Genomic DNA, 14,079 nt, shown 5'->3' with positions numbered 1-14,079 from the left:
AAATTTGGACACAATGTTTAATAAAATTATGTTAAAATAAATAGTAGAACAATAATTGGAAGTAAACGCATTTAGCCGTAACGCTCAGAATAACGATGAAACGTAAAAAAGAACAAAGAAATCCAGAAAATCATTTTCAATGGGATCTTGTGAACTGGAACCCACGACTGGAAAACAATTACAATTAATAATCAAATATGCTAATCGTACGTCGCACGCTATTTTGCACATAGGCGATTTCGAGATACATGCTGATGTGTATGCAACTATTTAAATTATGAGTAACGGACGTCCATGTATGTTTTTACTACAATGATTAAAAGATTTAAATTACATTTATCCCCGTTTAATTTTTAGAGAATTTATAATCGTAAAATAAATAAAAATTCGAATTATCATTAACAAAAATGACAAAAATGTAACGTTACGCGTAACAAGATGTTAGTACGGCAGTCGGTTTTTTGGCGATAAATCTGTCAATTTTAAAGATATCTGGACAAAATAACCAGCAGACGACATTGAATTTTGCCGCGCATCATTCAATGCGTTTATTTTACTTCATTTCCGTACTTACTCACTTTAACAAAACCTTGACGGCTTTTCCTACAAGCGTTACGCTCGTCATCCTGGTACGTATTTATTCACTTATATTGTAATAATTTATCGGAAAAAATACCGAAACTTAAACCATCATAAAATGCATACATTAACAATTATGTACATGTTTAAAGCAATAGTCATTAACAAGTATTAAACGACTACGGTATATTTTAAAAAATTACATACTGAAAATGTTACGTCAAAAAGTCCATTTCAAAAGTGAGTTTCCCAATTTTATGCGAGTTATTATTGAAAGTTGGCATTCATCTTTATAGATGGCTAAAAGTGCATTGTATGGACTTTCTAAAGATACCTGACTTATCTTGTTAGTATAAAACTTTCATGAACCATCATTCTGTGAAAAAATTACATCGTTTACAGTAAAGCTGAAAATATTAGATTGCATAACGTTACGTCGTATAATTTCACTTTGCTGTACATAAAAACGCAACGTTTTTGTTGATTTTATTAGCTCGATTTCTATTAAATAACTTTAAAGTATTTGGTTCATTTTACAAATTTGTGACGCATATTACATATCTTTATTATCTTTCTTCTATATTTTCAGTATCTTCGAAATAATTTATTCTGAACAGTGTGCCTTGCAGACGTTGCAGTAATTCAGTCAAAAATGTGCTTCCGCAGTGTAGCGTAGCCGAAAAGATCCCTAATAAATGGATCTTTTTCATTTTAGTGCATTTGCCCGTAATCCTGGGAACAACAACCAAAAAAAAAAATGGCAATTTTTAACTTACGGAATGTATTTTACCTAAAAGAAGATACCTTTCATTAATTTTTTTTTTTTTAAATTTTTTTATTATCACAAAACGAAAGTACGGTGTTTATTCTGCGGATCGCTTTCTGAAATGCGGCAATATGAGGGTACTTATCTTCAGTTGACTTGTATTCCACTGTATAATAATCAACACCCTTTTTTCGTTTTCGTTTTATTAAAGCAAATGCATGAATGTCTTGTTGGAAATAGGTCTATGACGGAGTGAAAAACTAAAAACTGTATAAAAAAGGACATGAAGCAGCTAAATTGTATATTAAATTTCTTTCATTGGTTTATAACCTAGAGTAATGTATGTTTTGACATACTTATCTTTATATATCATTCCATTGTAGTATATTTCGTTTGCTAATATAAAATTCGAAAAAGTTCGTACACAGCTTAGTGTCCGAATCTAATTATAGCCGTCCAATTTTTAGTGTTTCTTTTTTTCGCTTTATTTTCCCAAATAAATGTGCAAATTGTGTATTATTTACTGCGGTAATAATAATAGGTATAAATGAATATACAGAACAAATAATGAAAAGCAACATTCAATCGACCATTCAATCCATCCACGGGTCTATTTGCAGTCGAATGGCCGATGAGTATGCAAGAATTCAGGACCAGTCGGTAATTATTTACTCAATCATTCATTTAGTCAGCCTGAAAGATTTGTTCCTTCAGTATGTCCGTTTATCTATCTGTCTTACTAGAGATTATGTCGGTCAGTATCTATACGTAGTTGATATACAAATGTTATGAATTTTGTCAATGATTACTCTATCTTATTGATATTTACACAAATGAAGTGTGCGTTCAATCAATCATTCTTTCATTCTATCTCAATGTTATTAAAAATTTAAAAGTGAAACAATGCTTCAAACTTAATTATTTTAATAATGCCAGACGTACTATACTTCAACAGTAAAATAAATAAAGATAAGCATAGGGGGGAAATAAACACGTACTCGAATTCTATGGCCTCAGACTACGGTGCTTTAGCCATCACATTCTCTCTAAAAGATATTAAGCGATATCGCAAAGTAACTATGGTGATCAGCAAATTAATTAAGGCGGTATGACGATATGGCAATGCACAAATTTATCGATGCGGTATGTGCAGTTACGACGATGATACGTGAAGTTACGATTGAAAAACATCGCGTCCCCATCGTAACTTCCCGTATCGCCACTATCGCAAAATATCTTGTAAGAGAGAATGCGAACGGGGCACTGTACTCAAACAAAAACATATACTTAGTATTTCACATGTGTGATTCCGCCAGAGTTCTGTGAACTAGTAATTCTTATAAAAAAGACATGACCATCTTCTTTGGACTTTCAGATGCCGGATGCCCCCCACACCCCCCTCTTGTCTGAGCAGTGCGGAGAGGCGAGAGTGGTACCGCCAAAAGAAAAAAAACAACACAGAAACAAACCACTTGAACAGAAACGTGAACGATTGATGCAGAATTGTGACTAGTATCGGATGTGAAGTTTCATGGTTTTCCGTACAAATATAAAATATAAAAGTTGATTTGACATTTGATGCTTTACATGTATTTTGAATAGATATAAAGAAATCATCAAACTTAGATACCGAACTATGTTTTTTCCTGCTTATAATGCGCGGTCTTTAATAAAGACAATAAACAAATTTAATCGATAACGCCGTTAGTTATTAATTTATTATGATGGTGCACACAATGTCTGTACGCATATAGATCTATGTAAGTATGTCCTAAGCACTGAGATTATTAAACTTTTTTTTACATTTTATTTCATTTTGAGCACGAAACATTTTTCATTTGTAGTGTCGCACATGATGTGAATAAAAAAGGTGTTATTTAAACAGTACTTAAGCTGGTTGTAGAGAATTGGTTATAAACAATTTCTTTATGAAATAATAAGTTCCCAATCGTTGTTTAACGTAGGATCACACGTGTTTTGATTTCTTATGCATAAAAATATATGAGCTGCGCCACGAGAAAAACAAACATAGTGCGTTTGCGACCAGCATGGATCCAGACCAGCCTGCGCATCAGGATCCATTCTGTTTACTCACAGTTTCTCTAATTCGAATAGGCGAAGAGTATGGATCGCGACCAGACTGAGCGGAGGTGCAGGCTGGTCTGTATCCATGCTGGTCGCAAACGCACTATGCTGGTTTTCTCATGGCACAGCTCATTCTGAGTGATATATTGTTTCGCGTAAGAAGGAAAAAATCGTGTTATTCTAAAGTATGATAAATCACACTTGCGAATTTGTTATTTCGATTCTAACAAGACATACTAGTATGAACAGTGTTAGAAAAAAGGTAACTACGTTTTACGACCGTGCTACGCACCTGGATCGGATGACGTCACTGCACGCGCAGGATTATCGCATAATAACCGTTGTCTGATTTTCTTCTATTTGTAGGGTTATTTGTTGGTAGAATTATTTTTTTGGTGTTGTTTTAATTAAAAGTCAGAGAGCAAAACTGAATTTAGCATGAAAAAAGTTTTAAATCCAACGGACCTGTTATATTCTTAAATGCATAATGTAATTATCTAAAATTAACTGCTTTACGGTTTAATGATTTTTTTTTTCAAATATTCTCATGCGACAGCCCTGCCTCTTTGTAGGTTAGGCTATAATCATCCTGATCACTGTTGATGCTAGGTTTGTTAACGTCCGGAGGTTGATATAAATGTTTGCGATCAACACGGTACAAAATGATAAAATTAATTGCAGTTAAAAAAATGCGTATATATTTAATTTGAAGAAACGGGCGTAATAATTAATGATAAAAAACAACACCAATAATAACAATAACAATGTGTTCAAAGCAATAATTGTAAATTAAGATACCATTAAAGAATATGCAGAGTTATCTCAACGCATTTTTTGCTATTTATTTTCTCAATTAGTAATTGGACGTCAAATTGACGTCGAAATGACGTTACGCATTTGTGCAAAATAGCGTGCGACGTACTTAATACAATAACCATTTTTATACTCGTAGATCGTATTTTAAATTATTGATATAAACAAAATTGTTGTTCTACAAAAGGTTCCACAAAACTTCCTTCTGTGTTCTTTTATGATAACGTTTGAATATTACTGTAACAATAATAAAGATGCCAATGCAGATTTTTAATGCACTTTTTAGGTCGCCGTGAGTCACAAAATCTATTGTTACACCCACAGCATCGGCGTCATGTGTAGGACATTTTATTTCATGATTCTCAGCAGGCTCATATCTCAATTATTACTCATCATATGTAAATGAAACTTTACATTTATCCTTACTATGATAATGTTAACTGCATGGCATGTTGTATAACATTTCTATGCCTATATTGTACTTTGGTTTATGTAACTACATATCATCAGTTTATGATACTTTACATTTGTCTTTGCCATAATAATTCTAGTAGAATAAACTAAATTCATATCACTATATGTCAATATAATTGAATTATCTCCATTTTCATACGTCGACTTTTTATATGCAAGTTAGATTACAAGCTGCTGTTGTGTGTGGGGGAATGCGTGCGTGTGTATGTTTGTCTTCTTAGACATTCTGAAGACGAACGATTTAAAGAAATACAGCTGATAATACATCTGTTTGTCCATCCATTTATCTGATACCCTTAATCATTCTGCCCCATCCCCTACACACACCATCACTTCCACCAAGAAGCATTATTTTATTTACTTGTTTTATAATTGTCTCTGAGTATTCCGTCAACCCTTCCAATATCATACATGCCGTCAGTACCACCGGCTCCCTCCATCCCCACTTATTTTTTAACTTTCACTTTAAGTCTTTTTTTTTTTGTTTTTCTTGCCATTGTCGTTTAGTAAACCGTCGTCCCCTCTGTCACATTACCCGCTCCCTTCCCTCCCCATTACGCCATAATATCCATACTCTTCCCCCGCCCCTCAACACAATCCCTGTTCCAAATATGCACTTATAGAAGGTTCGGTGTCTACTGACAACTCTATTTCTAACATAGGTTGCTTACAGCTAATCTCTAGCTTCCGATGGCAAAGAATGGAGCCAAAGCTAATAAGAAAGGCAAAGAGGTGGACAGTTAGAATTGACATAAATAATCAGACTGTGTGTGGTGGAGTACTGGTCCACGGAGGATGGGTTCTTACACAGGCAGAATGCATAAACACTCGGTTAGTGCGCTAATTATGAATTCAATCATCACATTATTTCTTAAGTTATAATGATTGGTAAGAGATAACTATACTACTGAGTTTTAAATGTCTTACAAAACGTTAGTTATCTTAATGCACATGGTACAGAAAATAATGTCAGATACAAAAAGAGTAAATACTTGTACAGTAAAATTATAACTCGATATAATCGCTCCATAATGGAATATAGTACATGCTGAACGAGTTATATCTATCAAAGTTTAACATTTATTTTTTCTCATCAGCATTTCGCATTTACAATATTAGAGCGTAATATATTTCAACATCATTTTTACACGTAAAAATGCTTACTAACCGTACATTAGTGTGCTTCATGAAATTCTAGTGCCCGTGAAAATATGAAGCTTCTTTTTGCATTACTCTCATGTAAAATCCACTTAGTATTCAAACAAATTCTTTGGTGTTGCATAATGAAGTCAGTATATAGTTCGACTGCGTGTTTTGAGCCGTGGTGGAATGATACACTTTTTCAGTTTGGTAATATCGATATTCGGTCCATACCTTGCTGAACAATCTCTATAGAGTAAGTTGATATGTATGTTTTGTTTACCTTGAACTTGATTATATCGCTGGCTGGATGATCACCGGTGCTGGAAGATCGTCTATAGCAATAATCTAACTTCCAGTATTGCTGTTCAACTGACAGTACATGGTCAATCTGAAGACGAAACTGTTTTCAAGTCCTCCGTAATAAAGTCTTCCACATGCGCCATCTTAAACGTCAAGTTCGTACGTGCAATGTTTATTGAAACATACGATTAAAAACATTAAAAATGTGAACTTACCAAGGCTCGAACCTCGAAAAGCAAGTTTGTTAAGCCAACGCCATATCCTTTGGGTTCTGCATTCCTTTACATACATCGATAACTTATAGCCCTTAACTATGTATCGGTATTACATATATGTTCCTACCCTTTTATGGCGAATCAACCGTCCTGCATAAATTAGTCACGGCTCAAAAAATGTGGTCGACCTATAGAGTCTACCATTTCACAGTTGATGTAATATTCGAATAAATTAAGCTATTAATCCACTATCGCGTACAATGTACGATTTCGCAACGATCCAGATGATTCATATTTGATATGAGTTGTGATGTTCACTACAGTATAATATGTTTGAAGTGTAACCGGCCAGTTTCACAGATTTTATTACATAGAACATATCCATTGTAAATATTAGTATATGCTATTTAGAAGCAAAGTGGATATTTCATTAGTATATCATTCATAGATTTCTTAAAATAGATTAAAGGCACTTACCTCCAGATTGTACGACAACAACAACAACAAAAGAACAAAAAAGACTATTTTTTTTAGATATCAGATAATTGTTATATTTCTTTAGAAGGGCATGACACTGACAGATTAAAAGTTATGGAAACATTTTTATATTACTTTATTTTTATTCAAAATTGAAAAGCATTTGTAACGCGTACCCGAGGCAAACTGCCACAATTATAAAGATTTATACATAACGGCTGTTCAGTACGTATACTGGTTAAGACCGCAGGAAAATGATTATTGCCGCGGTGGCCCTGATTCAATTCCCGACTCGGGCCTGTTTTTTGTGGGGTTTTTTTCTCTCTCTTCTTCTTGATTTGGCACTGTTATGATATTTTAGAAACAAAAATTCTTGTTACAATGCTCATAATATGACTAAACTTCAATTTAAAAGAAGTATCATTTTAGCCAAAAGTAGGAGGTCAGTGCCATTAATGTTTTATTTACATCCAGTTTTTAAACGTAATAAATATATATGATTGAACAGGGATCTTACGCAGTTCGAGCTTGTGTTGAATGAAGGCCACAAACGAGAAGTTACAAAACAGGTTTTAGTATGTACACTGTTATTTTCTAACCAGTATATAGTTAAAGTAGCTTTTTTAATGTGAAAGTCATATTTTACCAGCATAAGTACTTACATTTCTTATGATGTTCTACAATGAAAGTATAAAGAGCCTTTATGTAGCGCTGCTAGAATCTTAAAAATATATCAAAAAGCTAGACACACGGCTCTCACTCTCACAGAAATGTTTGAAGCAAGTTATTAAATGTCGTAACAGCAAATGTACATACAATGCTTTTCATGCTTCTGGAAAACTCCTTGACTCTCGGGCTGTGAATAATGTATAACACATTACCTCTATATGATAGATTCGTGCAGAAACTATTTTCTAAGTTAAACGGGATTAAATGCAAATACCTTGATAGTTTCTCTTTGATCCTCTCTTTAATAGGTTACATAGAGAGAAAAAAAAGTGCTCTAAGAAAGTCACTTACTTGGTTTGTTTAATATTATTTGTTTAAAATTGCACAAACATTAAGATTTATCACTGAATAGATGCAATCAGGAGTAGCCGACTCTCAGTTAAATATTTACGCGGTAAGTCGGTAGAGCCATGTTACCGCCGAAATATTTACCTTTGAGCTGCATCTACAACCAGTGGAATATTATTATAAATAACAAAGTTCGAACCAATTATTTATTATTCAGTAAGAGCTATACGCTGTTTTTATTGCATATTTTGGTCTGAATCATACAATTTAACTTCCAAATACTGTAGTTATGGTGTTGATATTTCAAGACAAAACATAACTGTTACAAAGGAGTATCGAAAGGTAGAGCATTGATTAATAAATTATAAAAGAAAGTATGGTTACTGATATAATTGTTGCTCTTGTTGACATTAATTAGTGCATCAGTTTGCATTTAACTCTCTCTCTCTCTCTCTCTCTCTCTCTCTCTCTCTCTCTCTCTCTCTCTCCACGTAAATTTATCAAGCAACATCAAGTTCCCTTCTATGAAGCTAAATTTTGTCCGTCTGTCTTTCAATGTCTCCCATTGTCATTTGACATCGATTCGAGTTACATAATTTTCCGTTCAGTGAAGTCAAAATTGCTTTGCAATGCCTTCAGTTGAGGCATCATTATTGTTGACAGGCTGAAGAAAAGGACAAACTGAATTAAATTTAGTCCCTTTGAACACTCTTCTCTACCCCGTCACAATGAGATTTTATTGGTCGTTTTATTAATTAGCGTTTGTTATACATGACAGACTTATGAGATTCTGGTCACCACTTTTAAATAGACAATACTTTTATGTATTAAAAAAGTAATTACTTCTTCGATATCAGTGACTAACAAATATTACGATTAAAGTAATGTACTATTATTTAAACAGAAAAACATTTGTTACTATCATAAAGTTAGTTAACTATAAATATTACATAAAAGTTATAAAAATTAAAAAAAAAGATTTATTTTCATAACAATAAACTTGACTAATTTTCATCAGAATAAAAATAATTTATTTTATCACAACAACTACTGTAACTATTGTTAATAATATTATTGTTATTTATTATTATTACCATAAAAGTAATTTAGTTTTACTGTTACAGTAATTAAAGTGATTTATTTCTATTGCAGTAAAGATAATCTTTATTACACTGAACGTTAATTGATTATTATTACAATAACAGTTATGTTTGTTTCCCATTTTGTCTGCAGAGTCCAACAGATAAAAGTCTAGTTCTACCGAAGTTTGACCAGGAAGTTGACTTAACATCAACGTTATTTAATGTACCAAGGCTTTCGACTAAAAAAGATAACAATGTGTCGAAAAAGAGGAAACCCAAATCCAGAATATTTAATTGGAATAGCTCAAGTAGGTATTTGCCATTTGGTATTTGTCATAGCAACATGGATTGTCACACCTACTCAAATAAATAATATACTTTAATATATTTTTGCATTGAATTGGGGTGACTCAAGTAGGTTGTTCTCATTTTGGCATTTTTCATAGCTACATCGATCACCACACCCTCCACGATTTATATAAGATACCATTGTTTTTCAATGCTTGGTCAGTTACGACCCTTTCTGCATTTAATTAAAATGACTCAAGTTTGGCATTTTTCATACTTACATGGTTTACCACGCCCCCACACATTAAATAGGATACCATTTTTTCCAATGCTTTATTTATTATGGACCTTTCTGTGTTTACTTGGAGACTCAAGTAAAGTCCAAAACACATTAGGTGGGAAAATCGCATCTACAATTAGAACAAGTACAAACACTAGGTGTAAGATAATGCGATTCATGTTTAGATGGTATCTGAACTGTTCTTACCAAATCATATCTAATAACTATAAAAGTTTAAACAGAAGTTGCTTACATAGTGATGATGTACAAACTGAATAAATATAGGATAGTAACTGTTTCAATGCTCATGTGTTTGTTTTTCTAAATCAGTTATCAACTTATCGATTTTCATTTTGTCCTCTAGATGTTTTAAAAGAACTTAAAGTTCGTATTGTCAGCGACACGGATTGCAAATAGCAACATTCAGACGTCTATTACGATGAAAAACATCAAATATGCTATGTGACATTTTCTCAGGAAAATGACAATTCCGAGTGTAATGTGAGTCTCATTTTATTCCTGTACACCAATTATCACTAGCTAATCACAGTGGCTGGCCCCGTAATCACAGTCGGAAATTTCCGCGATATTGCGTATTCTCGTATATGTTTACAGCATCCTTCGGCCATAACAGAAAAAATGCTTTTTCATAAGAGGTGGCAAATGCAGAAATCACATACGGAGACAAAGTAAGTCATTGAAAAAATGCCGATTATCATTAGGGGTTTAGCACCTTAACTGTTAAAAGGGGTTCTTACCAAAAAGCTACTGACTGACGAATGAGGCAGAACATGATCAGACTGCACGGATGTGCAGGCTGATCTTGGTCTACACTGGTCACAAAGGCAGAAATTACTTGCCGCCAGCAGGCTCAAAGTTAAAGAACCATTTCACACTTTTCAGGTATAATGAAATACTTTTGATTTATAAATGATAATTCGCTTTATCAACGTGTTTGCATATAAATGTCATGTTTAGTTCAGAACAGGAAATCTCCAGAGAGGTTCATAAGATTACGTCTAAATTCAATTTTATTAGTAAAATTGATATAAATCTCCGGACTATAGTAAAGATTTGCATTATGATCGGTCTATATTGAGCACTAATTTTTGCTGACCTGAAGTCGAAACTTGAAAAAAGTAAAAAAAAATTAGTTCCGAGGTCATGTGATAAAATACTTAATAGAAAGCTTGCTGGTTAATTGTCAAAACTATTTTCCCTCGGTCTTTCACTTAATATTTTTGACTTTTTGCCCATGTGTGTAATATTTATGCACATCTACAATTATTATCTACAATTATTACATACTCATTTAAAAACTCCGTTAAGTTTCAATGGAATCTAAAACGTAAATGATTTTTCCTATTCACGTTCAAATTTCATATCGGGTGTGTGACGTCATTTGTGACGTCAGGTTTATGTATATCGTCGCGTTTAAAAGTTCTTTAACGACAATATTATCAATTTCACTCAAGCTTAATAACAGATTTTTATTATGCATATACTAATTTTAAATGTAGATACGTATGTAATTAAAAGCTTATTAGACTTGTAGCGAGGAATATGCACTCGTTCTTTCGCGGAATAATATTGCGCTCCTAAAGTCGCGCAATCTTTCCACTGCAGCACTCATGCATATTTCTCGATACAAATCTAATAACCTATAATAATCAAGTATCAGTTTACTGACTGTGTTTGGTCGAAGGCACTGACCTCCAGATTTTGGCTTAAAATGATCATTCTTTCAAATTGAAGTTTGGTCATATTATGAACATTAGAATGTAAATTTTTGTTTCTAAGCTATTTTAAAAATAGAAAATCAAGGAAAAAAAGATTACCGCGTCGGGATACGAAACCGAACCGCAGTGGCAATAATAAAGTTTTCCGCTGTCGTAACTAATACCGCTATAGAGGATTTAGTGTTCAATGCGCTTTAAATATTATATAATATAATAGATAAATATAATCGAGGTAATTTTAACCTGAGTAAAGCGTTACAAACACTTCTCAATTTTCATCGTAAAAAGTAATATGAACAACTAATTCTCATGTCTTTCCGTAATATTTAGTCTGTCCGTTATTAGGTTTCAAAGCATTCTTAAGGAATACAGCATTAATCCCAGATATCTAAAAATATTTTTGTTTTTGTTTTCGAACGACTTGGGGGCCAGTGCCTTTAATATATAAATTTTACATCAAACATAGTTATGAAGGTATCCCAACTATTGACAAAACTAGTCGTGTATGTATGCGTATTCAGCAGTTGAATTACTGTCGCACATGTAACAAATACCACATAATGTATTATTATAATTATGACATTTGTATTTACAGCTGATACGAGGTTTGCCCATAATGAGCAGAATCAATGAGAAATGGACAATAGTAGGTGTTACAACTTCAGCAGGAAATATTTGCGGAAGACCTTTCCAGTCGGCATTTAGAGTTTCATTTGTAAGAAGCTGGATAAATTCAGTTACTGGTTAAATTGTGTGAGAAAGCCAAATAGATCACAAGTATGTCAATAAATGATATAGAATTCTGTTGTGGTTTTCTTTCGGAGTGAAAAAAAGCTGCGTGCTTCGGACGAAATATTCGTTATATTACATACTTTTAGTTGCATCAGCCTAGGTCAGCTTATCTTTTGTCCTTTAAACGGCCATAACGTGTTAAAGCGTGATAAAGATGGTGGTACGTTCTCGCTTCCGTATTTATTTCAAAAAGAGCTTGACCAACACAGTTCTCTTACTGTAACATTGCAATAAATATCATAGTAAGCTTCTGTGGGTGCGTTTTGCCCATTAACTTTATACAGTTAGCGCCATATTCATACTTGTTATACCACTTAACGTGTACGTTGGTCGTTACGAAGATACGAACCTGGGCACATCGTTGTTTACTTACTGCAATCAATTGTACGATATTTGGGCCATGTGAAAAGGAACGGATCTTTTAAGGCTAATATCACTGAGGCGCCAAAGAATCGATTGCAAGAGAAAATTAACATATCAAAGGAAGATATAACGCTGGTAAAGTTAACGCTGCAGAAAGTTTACAAAAATGTTTTACAAGAAAGTTTTCAAAGCTAAAGTGCAGAATTACTGAATAAGAAAATTTTATAAATGGAATGAAAGATGAACTTGTTGGTACAGAAGAGTACACGCTCGAACATAAAATATATGAAAACGAAGAGCCTTCCGACACACGCAGAAGGGAATTACAATCGCTCTACCCCCTCCTGAAATATACACTTAAAGTTTGACAGGGAATACTTAAAATCTACCATTCAGCTAAACTAAAACAATAATGTTCATAAAACCACAACTGTATAAATTTATACACGTATAAAGGAACATAAATCTGGAGGGGCCTCCGTGGCCGAGTGGTAAAGGTCTCTAACTTCAAATCACTTGTCCCTGCCGATGTGGGTTCGAGCCTCACTTGGGGCGTTGAATTCTTCATGTGAGCAAGCCATCCAGCTGGCTTATAGATGGTCGGTGCTTGTACCCCAGTGCGCGCGCTTGATGAAATAATGCACTGAGCAGCATATGGGGTCTTCCTACATCATCAAAGCTTTCCATGCAGCAGTTCTACAATGTTTTACAACTGCAATGCTTCGAACCAACACTGGACGGATGGACAGTCAAACAAAATTTAAAGAACTTGACTGTTGAAGCCCATGGGACAGGAACAACAAAGGGAAGAAATTCAAAAAACAATCTAAGTCCACATAAAATCCACACCAGGTACAGGTATGTCAAAATGCACCTAAAAATCGGAGGTACCATCCATGTTGTACCATAGAAAAATGGTCTCGCTTTTTCCCTAAGGCCAATAATAAAAAAAGTTTATAGTAACATAAAAGGGAAGTAATTAAAAAAAATATTGTATGGTAAGTGCCAAATAAAAACAAGAGCACCGCTATGCAGAGCAATATACACAAAGCAGTCATATATGACCTTTGACCCCTAAGTGTGACCTTGACCTTCAAGCGAGACATCCAAAACATGCACTCTGCACGTCCTCTCGGTGTGCTGAACATTTGTGTCAAGTTTTTTTGAAATCCTTCAAGGGTTTCAAGAGTTTCAGAGCGGACAAGAAATTGCTAACGGACGGACGGACGGACAGACAGGCACCGGGGATATAAAATAATACGTCCCTTCGTGCGTATAAAAAACACTACATAGATTTGAAGTATAATTTCAAGCCTAATGATTTGGTATTAAGTGACAATACACAATCAACTCTCCAGGTTATGACTGAGGAAATTCCTAGGTGGCCCTCTAGTAAAAATAATTCATGTATTTTCAGGTGTTTGGACAGACAATCAACAGTCTATATTACAGCTTGATAACTTTTATATGAAAGAGGTCTAAACATAGAAGATTGTTCGTAAAACAAGACTTGCCATGCCTAATGGTGAAAATTAAAGTACTCAGTGAGGGGACTCACGTGACTTACAAAGGCAGATTACACGGAAAAATGGCCGATAATTTCTCCGATTCGTCAGGAAAATCAAGGTATTTCTATTGATAAACATTTGTTTTAGATGTTCTAATA

At 33.9% G+C, this 14,079-nt stretch overlaps 1 long non-coding RNA gene across 1 annotated transcript; it reads left to right on the top strand.

Moving 5' to 3' along the window:
• The first annotated feature begins 9,114 nt into the window (after positions 1 to 9,114).
• On the top strand, positions 9,115 to 12,061 carry LOC123537907 (uncharacterized). The gene is made up of 3 exons (XR_008368302.1): positions 9,115 to 9,259; positions 9,884 to 10,020; positions 11,854 to 12,061. It is a non-coding gene; the product is annotated as an uncharacterized LOC123537907 (long non-coding RNA).
• Positions 12,062 to 14,079: the final 2,018 nt, after the last annotated feature.

Source organism: Mercenaria mercenaria, chromosome 18 (assembly GCF_021730395.1).
Source record: "Mercenaria mercenaria strain notata chromosome 18, MADL_Memer_1, whole genome shotgun sequence".
Taxonomy (NCBI): domain Eukaryota; kingdom Metazoa; phylum Mollusca; class Bivalvia; order Venerida; family Veneridae; genus Mercenaria; species Mercenaria mercenaria.
This window is presented reverse-complemented; position numbering and strand designations above follow the sequence as displayed.